This window comes from Hyaena hyaena, unplaced genomic scaffold, assembly GCF_003009895.1.
Source record: "Hyaena hyaena isolate Hyena2069 unplaced genomic scaffold, ASM300989v1 scaffold_486, whole genome shotgun sequence".
Lineage (NCBI taxonomy): Eukaryota > Metazoa > Chordata > Mammalia > Carnivora > Hyaenidae > Hyaena > Hyaena hyaena.
This window is the reverse complement of record NW_024081116.1, coordinates 742,637-755,334: the sequence shown is the minus strand read 5'-3', so window position 1 is coordinate 755,334 and position 12,698 is coordinate 742,637.

Sequence of the window (12,698 nt, the reverse complement as noted above, 5' to 3'; positions counted from 1 at the left end):
TTTTGAAACTTCGATGGACTGGTAATATAAATATTCCTTTGAAGGAAGGAGTAGGAAACAAGTAGGTCCTCTCTATTTTCTTCAGTGAAAGTACTGATGAAACAGGTTTAGTATATTAATAGTGTTGAGTATTCTTCATGCATTTAGACAGTTTTTACCTTATTTGTAACAAGTAGCACTACTGGCAAACTATATACATTGAATATACTTGAACTTTTGAATAAGGGTACTAGCAGATTTAAAGATTAAGGAAAAGTCTAACAGCTGAAAATTTCCATTTATATTTTTAAAATTTAATATTATTCCAAAAAGTATAAAGATTAGTGGAAAATCAAATGCCATAAAGAATATTTAAACATAAGGATGCATATAGAGAATATGTTGTAAAAATTATGCAGAATTTATCTTACATTAATAAATGGGTTTACATATGCACTATGCACTTTGCTCACATCTTTAGGGAACTTCTTTATTGTATCTCGTTTGTAAAAATAACAAAGAGACTTCAAAGTATTCTTTGGAGTGCATTCACATACCACAGAATTCAACAGATTAGAGAAATTTGCATTTTATTCTATTAATTTAAACAGTTTAAGATTAATGTTCAAATATTAAGTCTTCAGTGCAATGACACGACATTTCACTAGTGAATTAATGTAGAACTTTCTAAATATTTATTTCACTGGTGGGAGCTGTGCAAGGAAGACAGTGCTTCGTATTTACGTTTTTTAGAAACCTTGATTTTTATCTCTAGACTGATTAGTAATAGAAAATTAGAAGGCTGATCATAAACTAGACTGAAATGAATTGAAAGAACACTTTTTAGTTCATTCAAATGACGTAAGATTAAACAATTACACAATAACCTGTTTTTAACAAAAGTGTGGGACAAACACATGTACAACTCAGAAATTTACCTATTTTTTTACACAACATGAACATACATTTGGAGTTTACTGAACTTACATGATTTTTGAAGAATAGTTTTATGAGGAATCAGGGTTGTTTGTATACATCACTATTAGTTATATGGCTGCATATATAGCTTGATGACTTTGAAAGTTATGTATTGAATGTGTCACTAAAGAAGAATTTGTTTTTCATTTCCTGTTTTAGGAACTTTGATATTTTTTAAACCAGAAAGTATATTTTTGATTGACAAAATTCGTTGTGGAATACAAAATTGAACAATTTTAGCTTAATTCATCACAGTTGCTGTCTAAAGAATAAGAACTTATAAATTGAATTACTTCATAGCCAAACAGCTTAATTTGTTGCTTACACTGTGTACACACTGTTATTCCTGTATAAAAATGCCCCTTTCTCCTGATTCAAAAAAGTGCTTCTCTCATTAAATATTTGATCCAAAGATCCTTTTTCAAGTAGCATTTTTCACCTTTCTCAAAAGAGATCAGTACTCATAATCTTATGAACTTATTTAAATTCTAGTTAGTTGCTTTAATTATTTGTATATGTATTCTTATATCTTGTAGGCTATGAATCCTGAAAGGTAGACACTTTATTTTTATCTTCACCACATAGAAACAGTGACTGGCACATAACAGATATTTAATAAAAAGCAGTTTTATCGGAATGCCTATGTAGATTATTAAGATGACAAGGGGAAAATAACAAACACCATCACTGCATTAATTTAACTTGAATATTTTTTTCTTTTACTTCAGTGCAAGTAAATCTATATCAACCTTTATACCTTCCTTCCCACAGCATCCTTTTCTTGTCTTCTGCAAAGCACAAAATGGAAGGGTTTTGTTAATGACTGTGGCATGGGTGCCAGGGTGGCTTTGTTGGTTGAGAATCTGACTTCAGCTCAGGTCATGATCTCACAGTTCTTGAGTTCAAGCCCCACATTAGGCTCTGTTGTCAGTGTGGAGCCGGCTTTGGATCCCCTCTCTGCCTCTTCCCCACTTGTGCTCTCTTTCTTTCTCAAAAATAAATAAACACTAAAAAAATAAAAATAATAAAAATAATAATCTCTGTCTCTCAAATAAATACACTTGAAAAAATTCTTTTTAAGAAAATGGTTAGGCACTACTTAATATGAACCTCTACAAAAAACCCACCAGATAGGCATTATTACCCACATTTTATTGATAAGGAAAATGAAATCAAACTTGTTCAAAGGCTTCTAGCTATTAAGCATCATTTTAATCACAATTACAAGCATAAAAATATATGTTATTACTTTAAACTTTCTTGTCTTTTATTCTAATCCAACTATAGCAAAAGTAATATTAATAATATCAATAATAAAATCTACATATAGTTACTTTAATATTTTTCTTATAATACATTTGTTTGGATATTGAGTGTTGTACTTTATGGTGGTTTCTATTAAAGGCTGAAAATTCAAATTCTTCTCTTTTTCTTATATCGTGCTTTGGAGTTTTGTCATAGCTTGCAACTCATTTGTTTTTGGTTTTGTTTTTTATTTCCATTATCCAAGAAGAGTGTATATACAGTAAGAATAGAATGACTCTTCCTGTGTGTATATGTGTAAATTTAAATTTAAATTTGATATCACCAAAACCTATAAGAAAATAGTAGTTCAAACACCAAGCATTTTCTAACTCTAATGTACTTTGGGCAGAATACTTGGTAAAATTCTGATTTACTTTTTTATATGTGTTCATGGACCTGTCAGTCACAAAACAGTGATAGCACAGAAATAAATGAACTGTAAATACACTGTTACAGGCATTCTGATATCCAACCGAATAAACTCAATCACATTTCAGTAGACAGACTGAGTCAATATATCACAACAGATGGATGCACAAAGGTGATCATGAGGATGATTTAAGAACAAAAGACTGAATATAATTGGAATTATTTTGGAGTAAGTTCCAGAGCATGCTCAGAAATGCATATATAAAAGCTGTTTCTTGAATAAACACTATGTAAAAACCACTGAGAGTTTTCATGGCATTCAATTGTATAATAGTATAATATATATCTACCAATATGAATAATACTTCATCATTCATAACAGGGTTTTTGAGATATAGTATAGTAGATTTTTATCACTGGTAGCAATGGACATATAACCCAGTTCAATTGCTGATACTACAAAATTGGCAAATATGAGTAATGAAAAGTTACACAATTAGGTGTCATATGTAATTGTTAAGATTACTAAAGTTTTCTAGTACCACAAAGATTTAGTTGGAACACAAGCATATTTTTATAAAAAGGATGTGCAATCATGGTAGAAATTAATACATTGATCAATGTACTAATTCAATTATAGTCATACACATTTATTTATCCAGAGGACTTAAAGAGCTAGTGCTATTGATTCATCTACATATACCTATATTATTTTTACTATAAAGAAAAGTCAGGCAAGTTTATACTTCAGTAAATGCTTAAAATATACTATTTGTTACTTTAGTCTTCTGTTAACTTTAAGATATTAACTTGGAGATCCTTCTTTTTGTTAAAACAACGGATCTTCTATCTCTTTAATTTTAATGAAAATTTATTTAGTTTGATTTCCAGAATGGCTGAGTTCTGCTTCCCAGACGGCAGCCTGACAAACTCCATATCTATGGTCCCTAGCAAACAAGCAAAGCTGGTGAAGACTACTAAAAATAACCAATTAAATTAGTCCCTGGAAATTGTCCTAAAGGCATAAAGCAACTGAGGGAACATTTATTCACGAAAATCTACAAATTCTGTGGCATCTGAACCATGACCTGCTTCTTTCATACACCGGCTTAGCAAAACACAGAAGCTGTACTCCTTACAGGTGTAGATAAAGAGATGGGATCCTTCTCCCATCAGTTCTCACTCAAAATTTAGTGTATCTCACTGGAAGGGGCAGAAATCAGTATTTCTCATCCCCTCCAACTCTAAGTAGGAGAGACTAGATTTTTGGTGAGTATTGCCAAGAATCTGGGGCTTCTTTCCTGCATCCACCCTCTACCCATTGGATGGAGATTTTTTCCCCCAGTACACAGGCTGAAATTGCAAGGTCCCCAATTGCCTTGGCTTAGTTCACTCAGGGAATAAATCATAATACCAAAGGTATCAACCCACTTAGCATATAGAGGAACTGACTCAGAGATTTTGCTAGCACAAGCAGTCCATAAGAAAAGACAAGTCTGACACTCCTGGAGGACACTGAATGTAACTGAAACAAAATGAGAGGAAGTTAAAAATTATGGGTGTTCTTGAAAATAAATGTTCTTCTTAATTAAGAGCAACAAGGTAAACTATTAGCCATCCAGTTTACTACAGAGAATCAGAAATAGATACAGCTAAGAAGAGTTCTTTTGGGTTTAGAACAAAACTCCAAAGAAATGAGCTCAAAAACTACCCCTGCTCAAATGTAATTGGACCAGACTGCTAAGGAATTGATGCCCTAGGGCATCATTTCAAACAGTAGAGCAATCAACCAGGAATTAGTGAAGCCTATTACCAAATGAGAAAGTGTAATAGCAAATGAGGCGGACAGTTTAACAGAGAAATCAGGGGAAAAGAAGTCAAAAAGAGAACTGCTAAAACCACTGACATCCCAAGGACTCTGCACTTCCAAAATTGCCCTGTGTAAAACTACAGAAAATACTTTACACTGCAAGGGGAGTAATCTTCCCTAAAATAGCCTAGCCAAGTCACAAACAAACAACAAAATAAATGTTCAGAGAAGGGGGAGAGGAATTAGTATCCAGACTTACTATAACACATTAATTCTCATTTCTCAATAACAAACTAATTATGAGACATGCAGAGAAACAGGAAAGTATGACCTACCCACAGGAAAAACAGCAGGGAACACAAACTCCCTATGTGAGAGAGACCTGATACTGAATCTAACAAAGACTTCAAATTAGTCATTTTACATTTGTTCAAAGAACTAAAGAAAACCATGCTTAAAGATGCAAAGGAAGACATGATTATAATGCAATAGAGAATATTCTCATCAAATAGAGAATATATTGTAATAGATGTAATGAGGAATAAAATGGAAATTTGGGACTTGAAATGTTCAATAGCTGAAATGACAAATTCACTAAAGAACTCAGTGGTACATTTGAACTAGCAGAAAACAGATTGATAGAGATGATACAATATGAAAACAAAATAAAATGAAGAAAAATGAACATAGCCCCAGACAAATGTGGGATGTCATAAAGTGTATCAAAATACACACAATGGGAGTACCAAAGAGGAAATAAAAAGAGAAAGAAGTAGGGGAAATATTTGAAAAAATAATGGCTAACCACTGCCCTGGTTTTGCTGAAAAATTTTAGCTAAATATCCAAAAAGCTCAATAAACTCAGTGTAGCATAAATGGATAGAGATCCATGCCCAAGAACAGCATAGTGTTGTGCCCGAATCGCGAGTCCCCTGAGACCTCCAAGGAGCCGATACCGATACAAGTACATAAGGGTCTTTATTATAAGCTTGAGCAGGGGCTCACCCGCCTACCAGCGCGGCGGCAGCAAGGAGAAGCCCCGAAAAATAGCTAGCAGGGTTTTTATGGGGTAAGGGATGGGGGTGTTACAGTGCATGCCTTGTACCTATCGCATCATCACATAAGCACCAATCATAATTGTATAGTACCCATAGTAACAGTTTTGACCATTCAGTGTCTGTGAGGTGTCCGTTACTTTTGGGGGGACCCAATCATGACCTTTGAGAATCTTTTGAAAATGACCAATTATGAGGTGAGTTCAAAGGGCCTATGTGGGGTTTAGGCAAGCGATGAGTGATCGGCTAGTTTGTACAGAGTAACTACCTGCAGTTCCCGGCCTGACTCAGACCACAGGAATGTTACACATTTCTTCTGATTGGCTGATCTGAGGGTGGTCCTGCGGGTGGCTTCAGCTGAAGCTTTTCCTGGAACTTGGCTACGTGCAGCCCGAGGTTGCTCTTAATGGAGGACTTAATTTCAGGCTCCTCAATAGTACACAAACACAGCATAGTGTATGCACAGAAAGACAAAGACTCTTAAGAGTTACAAGGTCATTACTACTGGTGTGCTAATGATTGCACGTGGGTCCTTATCCACCCAAATTCCCATTCTTACACTGTTTGAACATCACTTGTAGCAAAACAATTACAAAATTCTATTTCCTATTTTACTCCACCAATTTTCTAATCCCTTTCATTTTTGCTCACCTGTTTTACCTATCCATTTAATTGTCTCTGTATTTTCTATAGAACTGAACAGGTTACAGCTTACATAAACAAACAAAAAAACTTAGGACTCTTTCTTAACTGAGTTTCTCTTAAGCGTCTGTGAACATAAAATAATCACCTTTGTTTTCATGTTCTCACCATGTACTGAGGCCTATTTATGATTTAATTTATATTATTTTTTCCTTTTCATTTTCTTGAGTTTTTCTTTTATTGTTTAATTTCTTCCACACCATTTTTTCTCTAATTATTTTATTATTGAGTTCTAACTTGACGGCACTTCCATCAAATTCTTTTAAATCTGTTGTTATGCTTTAGCACCTAGAATGTAGTATAATTTTCAAAACAAAGTTTCCGTATATAATGGAGACTATTGTAGTTATTCATCATTGCAATTACTGTGTTGAGTATACCTTGATTTGGGTAGTTTAATATTCTATAATTAAATGTGTTTTTTACTTCTTTACCTTACTAATTATTTATTCTCACAATTTGCTCAAGTATTGCTTTACATATTTAAAATTTGTTATTAGTGTTTATACACTTATGTAGAAGGTCAGTGGTAAACCAAACAACTTACCATTATGTAATGATAAACATTTCCCAAATAAAGTTTACTTGTGTTATTTACTATCAGTACAGTTACTCAATTTTATTTTGGTTATAGTTTTTTATTATGTGTTTTTCCAGTTGTCTTTCAATTTACCTGTTTTATTTTACATATATTTTAGATATGCTTTTTAAAAATATACCTGAAATAAAAATGACTTTCAAAAACTTTAGAGGGGTGCCTGGGTGGCTCAGTCGGTCCAGCTCAGGTCATGATCTCAAGGTTCGTCAGTTTGAGCCCTGCATTGGGCTCTGTGCAGAGCCTGGAGCCTGCTTCTGTTTCTGCGTCTCCCTCGCTCTCTGCCCCTCCCTGACTCATGCTCTGCTTTCCTCCATCTCTGCCCCTCCCCTGCTTGTGCTCTCTCTCTCCTTCAGATATAAACACTAAAAAAAAATAATAAAATAATAATAATGATAATAAACTGTAGAAACATGTTTCATTTTCTTACATATGTCTGGAAGTAGGCAAGACTTTTCAAGCCTCTACCTGTCTTCAGTGTGCTAATGTCAAAAGTCAAGTCATTAAGTTTGTTTAATGCTTATTTATTTGAGAGAGAGAGAGAGGGGGTGGCCAGTCCTAAAACCATGAAGTTCTCATCTAATTATGATATTTAGATAGTCCAGAAGTCCAGAATCTTACCATCTAAATTAGGACCAAATGCAATTAAACATCTTAAGTACACTTCCCCCAAAACAGCAATCCGGGGGCAGCTCTCCAAAAAGCCAAGGTCTAGTATTCCAAGAGGATAAGTGGCAATATGCAATCACTTTTCTAAAAACAAAAATGAAAACAAACAAACAAACAAACAAACAAAAAACAGCAAAAAACACAGAAACTACTGCATGGATAATACCTGCTAATTTTCCATTAGCCCAAAACGGGAATATTCCAGACCCAAAGGGGGAGGCAGAAGAGAATGAACATCAGGAACTGAGATTGATTGGCGGCCACCATTGAAATAGGCTACCACATGCTTTCTTTAAATCTTACAATTGCTCTTTTCTTCTTTCCTCCTAATTGTAAGACTATAAAATTTTTGCTTCTGCTGAATACTTGTTTCTTCAGCTATTTCTTTGAGACCTTGCATAATCAATCACTTCCCAAATTGGGCCTTTCAAACACATAATCCAGTAATTCCTCACATAAATTATTAATGCTTCTGAAGCACTGAATTTTCTAGTCTTTGATGTGCATATTTATTCAACCCTTGAAAGCTCATTGTTTCATAGTAGACATATAGGTCTCTTAGGTATCTTATTGAAGCAGCAAAGAATCAATACATACACTGTGAATAAACAGGCCAAGAATGAAGTTTTATTCTCATAATCATAGGATGTCCAGAAATCTTTTAAGGTTGTATTGTATTATTATTTTCTTCTCCTTAAATAGATACAGTTTACCCCATAAAGTCCCACTCTGTAGAGAGTTTGTTTTACAAAAATTGATTCTTAAACAGTCACTTACATTGATTTCAATTATCTTAGATATTTGCCTTGATATCATTCATATAAGCATAGTATGAAAAATCATGTGTAGGAAGGGTAGGTCCAATCATTTGTACTTAAACTAATTTTGAGCAAAATAAATCCAGAAACATTATCCTAAAATGTTTTTGTTTTGTAATCTGATCCTTACAATCAAATATTATAATAGAATAATAGGACATTTTATTCTTTATATTTTTTTTATCCTTATATGTATTGTATTCACAATTGCCTTCCAATATCAACACAAATTTCAAGCAATAAATACCACTTGTGAATGGTCAATTAAGGCATTACACTGGAATATGAACTCTTAGTGAGCAAGACGTTTTGTTTGTTTTGTTGCTTGTTCTTACCTTCACTGGCTAAAAGAAGGGCCTGGACTATAAACCAAAGCTCAAAACGTATTGAATAAGTGAATGAAACAAGTGGAGATGAAGTAATGCATTTATATCTTCTAAAATCATGTTAGGAAGAAATATAAGGATAATATCAGATCATTTAATATGGGATAGCAAGTGGAAAAAAATCATAGGTCCCCAAAACAGATACCCAAAATGTATTTTTATGATACACTTTAGCAAAGTTATTGGAAAATTCAAGTTTTTCCACTATCTAATTTTGATTAGTTAAGTAGTTCAATTTGTCTTTCCTTTCTTCTTTCTTTTTTAACACACATGGACACACACACACCTTTACATGATTTAAGGTATTTCAATCGAAGAAAAGTGAACCCTTTGCATATTCTTCTCTTAATTTTATTTTTAAATATGCTATGTAATTTATATTTAGTGTTGATTAATGTGAAGATGACATATAGCAAAAATAAAAAATTACCTTTGTTTTTCTAATTATTATTTCTAAAAACTCCCAAGAAATTTTAAGGATGCATTTTTCAAATTTTAGTATATGAAGCTAACGCAAAACTAATTTTCATTAAAAATTAATTCTAATAGAGTTAACAGACTTTTAACCGTAGGGAACAGACTAATGGTCACTCGTAGGAAAGTAGGGGAGTGGTGGTGATGGATGAAACAGGCACTTGGGATTAAAGAGTACACTTCTCATCATGAGCACAGAGTAATGTATAGAATTGTTGAATCACTATATTGCACACCTGAAACTAATATAACACTGTATATTAACTGTACTTCAGTTAGGAAAAAAAAAGGATGTGTTATAAGTTTCTATGTTTAAAGAGATACTATATTGTTATAATAGCCAAAGTATTCAATAGATTATTTTTTGATCATTATACATTTGATTACTAATTTTCATGACTCAATGCAGTTCAGATTTTCCCTTCTGTTTTTCTTTGTTGTTGTTGTTTTTTAAATCTCCAAATATCTGAATATATGTGTTAGGAATGTTTTAGGCTTATGTCAGCAAATACTCAAGTGGTGGCTTGAGTCCTAACTGTATTTATTCTTTGATTACCAATACAACAACAGCAAAAAACTGAAGTAGATGATCCTAGGCTAGTCAGCAACTCTAAAGTGTCAACAAAGTGAATTAATTAAAAACATAATAATAACAAAGGAAACAAAATTGAATCTGACAGCTGACCTCTTATGGCTGGCAACCCGCCTCTGACCGTGGACATCTAGGAAACATAAGCACAAATATCTTTAGGAAATATTAGCAAAGATAGGGGCGCCTTAGTCGGTTAAGCGCCCGACTTTCGCTTAGGTCACGATCTCGCGGTTCGTGGGTTCGAGCCCCGCGTCGGGCTCTGTGCTGACTGCCAGCTCAGAGCCTGGAGCCTGTTTCAGTCTGTGACTCCCTCTCTCTCTGACCCTCCCCTGCTCACGCTGTCTCTCTCTCTCTCCTAGAAATAAATAAAACATTAAAAAAAAAAAAGCTTTAAAAAAAAAGAAATATTAGCAAAGATAGAAGAATATTCTTCAGTTGAAAAATAATTAAGCATGTGCATGTTCTGAATAACATGGGTGCATATTGTTCCTTCTCATTCGTTTTCATTTTTTACCTGTTATCTAAGAGCAAAGTCACCTAATAATCTGATTATCCTTTCTTCCTAAATCACCTAATAAAGAACAACTCTTATTTACATTTTACCACGCCTAAATCACCTAGAATAAGTGAACATTATAGAAAAAGTCTTTTAAATAATATGCTCCAGATTTCCATAAGGTATCTTTCACTTATCGTTTCAAGTTAACAGACTTTTCTTGACAACAGATTTGAACAGGTGGGCTTTAACAAAATAGGAGAAGTCTTTAAATATCGCTATTTAATCTTCAGGCTATTGGCTTTTTATTCCCACTCATTTCCTCAATGTCATAAGAATGCTTCTTTATATTCATACATCATGCCGTCACTCCTATATGCTAAACTGGAAAGAAAAAAAATGAAGCCATAATCCTTATTTTTCCCTTTGAAATTGCCTTCTTATATAATAAACTTAATCTTTTCCAAAATACCCCATATAGATTTTCCTTTATGCATCATTGACCACAAATAAATCTACCTTGTTTGGAAAAGAAATTGGAAAAATAAGTATGTGATAAAAAAATGGCAAAGTATATGATAAAAAATGGCAATGTTGTGTTTTGATTAGACAAATAATGATTTATCCTTTAAGAATGATAGAATTCTTTGCAGATAATTGTATTATTGCAGATAATTGTCAACTTCACCTTGACAAAACAAATAATGTTTATGCCTGAAATAATAATAGAAGTAATAACATTTTTATCAAACTTAAAACTGGAGGATAATGATAGAATCCTTTTGCAGAATAGTAGAAAAGGAGAATGTGGAATTCATGAATCAAAGAATTTCACTGTGAGTACTGGAGTTCCACATCTGTAGACATACTTGCTAAACTTAGAGGCAAAAAAATATGAAATACAGTTAAACCTTGGTTTGTGAGCAAAATTCATTCTGGAAACATGCTTGTAATCCAAAGCACATGTATATCAAATTGAATTACCCCATAAGAAATAATGGAAACTCAGATGATTCATTCCACAGCACAAAAATATTCATATAAAAATGATTACAATACTGTAACATAATACAAAATAATAAAGGAAATACAAAATATAAAGAAAAATAAACATATTAACCCTTACTTTTGAAATCATTTGTGGCTGATGTGAGGGAGACAAAGAAGAGTTCTTGTATGGGATGACTTTTACTATCACTAATGGAATCACTGCTATCTATTTGCTCACTGGAATCTTTTCTGCATGGGGGCCATTGTATATGTTCTCACGGATGTTGACTACAGTACGGTATTCATAAACTCTTGTCATATACTGACTTATTTAACTGACAATGCGATAGCAAAGGAAGGCGTCTATATCTGAAGGCAGCCTGACCTAGAATGAAGCAAAGCACTCCTAAACTTCCTCTTAGGGAAAAGCAAAGGACTGTGCTCTAAAGTAACAAAACAATACACTAGTGCCAGTTGTGGGCACCTTCCAATGTTCTGAAGAATCACTGCTTTCTACCAAACACTGTGGCCTGAGACCAAGCATCTGAGCATAGGAAACAATCACCCACAAGCCCACATCGAGCACGCGAGAAGAACCATTGGTTCAGTTGTGATCATGTACTACTTGTATTGCAAGGCCTCACTTGTTTTATCAAGTTAAAGTTTATTAGAAATATTTGCTCATCCTGGGGCGCCTGGGTGGCTTAGTTGGTTAAGCGTCCGACTTTCGCTTAGTCATGATCTCGCGGTTCGTGGGTTCGAGCCCCGCGTCCGGCTCTGTGCTGACTGCCAGCTCAGAGCCTGGAGCCTGTTTCAGAGTCTGTGTCTCCCTCTCTCTCTGACCCTGCCCTGCTCACGCTGTCTCTCTCTGTCTCTCTCCTAGAAATAAATAAAACATTAAAAATATATATATATATTTGCTCATCCTGAGGAACACTCACAGAACAAGTCACTCTCAATCCACGGTTTTATTGTACTTATGAGACCTTTAAAAACCACTGGAAAATAAAATGAAGACTGCATGTTTGGATGTTTCACACATGGCTTTATTTTTTACTGAAATTTGGCTGCAGGAAAAAATGATGAGTGTGTCCACAAACCCACAACTAACGATGACACCGTAGTTCACAACACAGCAATTTTTACAAGTTTCCTTTTAGATTAGAACAGCTCAAATTTCCCTCATTTTTACTTCTAAGAATTGCTCCTTAATCCCCAGGAGAATCAGGGCTTTGACTTCACAAGTAAACAAATTCTAAAAGATTATTTGCAATGAAAATGTGTAATATATATTTGAAAAGACATTCAGTATATTTTTTGAAAAAAATATGTTAGATATTTGAATATAATAGGAGTCAAATACATATTTGCTTGTGTACAATGAATTTATATTTTTTCACAATATTTGTTCAAAAGAATGAAAGGAATATGACCCTGCTAGATATTGAACACAAAATGAGAATCCAAAACAAATCCAGTT